At 35.6% G+C, this 3,493-nt stretch overlaps 1 long non-coding RNA gene across 3 annotated transcripts; it reads left to right on the top strand.

Annotated features, from left to right (window-relative positions):
• The first annotated feature begins 255 nt into the window (after window positions 1-255).
• LOC112004594 (uncharacterized) lies at window positions 256-3,289 on the top strand. 3 transcript variants are annotated; one of them, XR_010624968.1, is made up of 5 exons: window positions 256-663; window positions 881-963; window positions 1,187-1,333; window positions 2,583-2,632; window positions 2,763-3,289. It is a non-coding gene; the product is annotated as an uncharacterized LOC112004594 (long non-coding RNA). The 3 variants fall into 3 exon arrangements; XR_010624969.1 differs by having other exon boundaries at window positions 257-663; window positions 2,594-2,632; XR_010624970.1 differs by lacking the exon at window positions 2,583-2,632 and having other exon boundaries at window positions 258-663.
• Window positions 3,290-3,493: the final 204 nt, after the last annotated feature.

Genomic DNA, 3,493 nt, shown 5'->3' with positions numbered 1-3,493 from the left:
AAAACAATATTGTCAATCCATTAATTAAAGTGCCCTTGAATGAGAAAGACTACAAAGACACTGGAAATAATTGACCAATGAAATCTTCTATCTAAAATTCGTTGCACATTTGGCGGGTAACTAAATTGATATGTGGCCCGATGAAGATAAAGGCCCCACAAAATGGAGGGAGGGTCCTACCTGCAAGACTTCAGGCTTCAGTGTAAAACAAAACAAAATCAAACGGAGGTGCTCCTATATTAGTGTCGTTTTCACAATTAACCCTTACTTCTTATAATCGTTTTCACAATGGAAGGTTCCTTAGGTTCCTTTTCCTGGCTTTTCTAATTATTCCTCTTCCTAATTTCTTCATTTTCTGCACCGGACACTCTCACTCTCACTCTCAGCTTCGTTGCATCGATACCGAGCGACACGCCCTTCTCACCTTCAAGCAAAACCTTATTGATCCTTCAAACCGGCTCTCCTCTTGGACTGTTGATGGGGATTTCTGTCACTGGCTTGGTGTTGTCTGCCACAACCTCACTTCTCACGTCCATCAACTCCATCTTAGAAGCTTCCCTCCTATTCCGGATGATTTTATGACTCTGGAACAATATGATGCTCAATCTCTCTCTCACTGGAATCTGACAAATACCGCTTCAAAGGAGAATTGAAAAGGCTCAGGTTTGATTTCTCTCATTTTCTACACAATCTTTCGAATTAACAATTAAAATGGGTCTGGTTGAGTAAATCTTTTAAATACATTTGTTCTCTTCTGCGAAATTGCTTTGGGGCATATTTGGTTTGTCTTTGGAAATTCCTGGTTATGTATTGTACAAGGTATGCTTTAAACATTATGTCCTTAATAATTGTGTGGTCTTGTTTAATGGTGACGTTGTAGGTACTGCGTTCCAAGTGTGATTTAATTTGTAGCTAACCTTCTACCTAGTGGGATTTTGGTTTCAGAAATATGCTCATACTAAGGTGATTCCAATGTTTTCAGTTTTAATAGTTTTGTTGATTATTGCCGTACGAAATATGGTTCATTTTGAAATGCGTACTTCATTTTTAAACTATTTGAGAACACAATGCTACTGAAGGAAACAGAGTTGGCACTGTGACGAGTATTTCTTGCACATTTGTATCATAAAGTATTGTACTACGGTGCGCATGTAACTTGCTAGAAGCTTACTCTGTGGGAATACAGCTGATTATTGCAGGTCCTTGTGTGTGCTTCTGAAGGCAGCTCAGGTTCATGTGCTCTGTGCTCCAAGTGGCCACAAATATTAGTTTGGAATTGCTTGGGATTATGATTTCTGCCTATAATCTCTACGAACTATTTATGTACGGAGTGGTATGTCATTTCACTTTGCTCTAAAAAGAACTGAACACTAGGTTAGTTGTTTATATCTTTCCAGTTTTAAGCAAGTCTGTAAACAACTAGATTTATTAATCTATTTCTTAATATGGGCTGCTTATTTTGCCCCCTTTTCCAGTCAATGGATGTATGGATCCTTGGTACCTAGTTCTTTCCATTAAAACACAGATTTGGTGCTTTTCCAAATGTCCAAGGCAATCCAATTTGATAGTTTAAAATCAATTTTCAGCTCATACAAGCACTCATCTGTTAAAAGTGGTAATCTATATGACTATATCTTGCCAAAGGCAATCCAATTTGATTTCTCTCTCTCTATAGTCCATAATGTTAAAGAGATTCATGTCTGTGTGAAAATTTTTTATATGTGTTTGAAAATTTTCTGTACAATTCTCCTGTTAATTCGAATAAGAACTTTAAAATTTCAGTATCAAATGGGTCTAGATGAGTAAATCTTGCGGCTTTAATTCATATTCAGGGAAAGTTTTTTGAGGCAAACATCGATCACAATGTAGCAGAAAATGTCAATTTAGAACTACAAAATCAGGAAAATCTGAATGTGGGGGACAACATGAAATGCTATTAGATTTACTACACCAAAAGTTTAGCAATTCAAGCTTACCAGGTATTCTAATTAATAGGCTTTGTTCCATTCCTAGAAGACCTCATACTTGGGGTGCATAGTTAGCTTGGGCAATAGGATCCTAAAAGGCAGAAAAGCTTTGTTGTTATCATTTTTGAAGTTTCTTGGATTGCTCTTATATATCCAACTTAGATGGAGAAAACTCTCAATGGCTTGAGAACAACTTAAAGATGAAAAAACTACATCCAGGATTATTGTTGTAAAGGTTAGATGGACTGGCATCAAGCAGGCATATTGTGAAGTCTGCCAGAAACAAAGGTTGTGCTCTTTTTGAAATATCCCTATGACTGTATTTGATTCTATTCTTACCTTTGTATTTTTCTATCTTCTGTTTGCTTTTGATGATATGTTGTCCTGTAATCTATAGTGTTTTATCCTTATTGTTGATAGGGCTCTTTGTATTATTTTGGTTCTTTTTTGGTAGTATGCTAGTCTTGTTTGCAATGTATTTGTTTCTAATGAATAAATCTCATTAACTTTTAAAATAAATTAAAAAAGGATATTTAGGAAACAAAAGGTTATACTTAGCTAATCAATATTGCTTTATTTTTTTTATGATGAATATGTTCTCATTCGGCTAAAAAGATGATGTTTAGGGAATCGAAGGTTGTGCTTAATTAATCAAGACAGTGATGGTGAGCCCATCCCTGGTTAGGCAATGTTGCTTCCTTCATTTTTTTTGCAAAAGCTACTGCACCTTGGTCTAAATGAAATTTGATACCATGTTTCCATGTTCCTATACATTTATTTGCTACTGGTATGCAGTTTCTTAATTCAAAAGTCAGAGCAAGCATCTCAAATCTATAGGAAGGGGGACATGACCAAGAAGCACTCAGCTGAGAGCTGGTAAGATTTGTTTGGGCTGAAGGCCTATGTAATATGAAAGCTTGTCTTGCAATCTATTTTGGACCAATGAAAAAGAACATGAAACTTGCAACTTGGAAGTCGAGCTCAATAGTGTACTATGGATACTTTATCCCACCTGAAACAAACTTTGTATTTAGTGAACTTTGAAGATCCTATTTACAAGTCTTTAGAGAATCATGACCCTAGCATCATGAAAATTATGATGTTTATCTGCTGGTGGTATACAGTTCCTTCTCAAGGTGATATTTAAATAATCACCATGGTTTATTACTGGAGAAATGAACAAAGGCATAAACATTATTTGTGACCTAAGCATCAATGACTAGTCTTGGTGAAAAGCCTATTTAACTACATGCTTGTTTTATGGCCTGCTATGAACGTTTCAAGTTTCCTTTGACCAAAATTGTTCCTTAATTATTGCTTCATCATGTCTATATCTTTCATAATATCTTGTGCTTCTCTTGCTTTTGTTTCCTTTTTATACCCAAGTATTCTAGATTATGCAAAGGAGCTCCAATGTAACTTGCAATAGAAAGAGAAACAATCCCTTTATAAAGCTATTAAAAATCCTTCAAATGGGTTGTCGACTTAGTCTGTTCAAGAAAATTTCTGGATCTAATGTGACAATA

The sequence above is a fragment of the Quercus suber genome, unplaced genomic scaffold (genome assembly GCF_002906115.3).
Source record: "Quercus suber isolate HL8 unplaced genomic scaffold, Cork oak 2.0 scaffold_507, whole genome shotgun sequence".
NCBI lineage: Eukaryota > Viridiplantae > Streptophyta > Magnoliopsida > Fagales > Fagaceae > Quercus > Quercus suber.
Note: the sequence above shows the minus strand (reverse complement) of the source record. Positions and strands in the feature narration are given on the sequence as shown.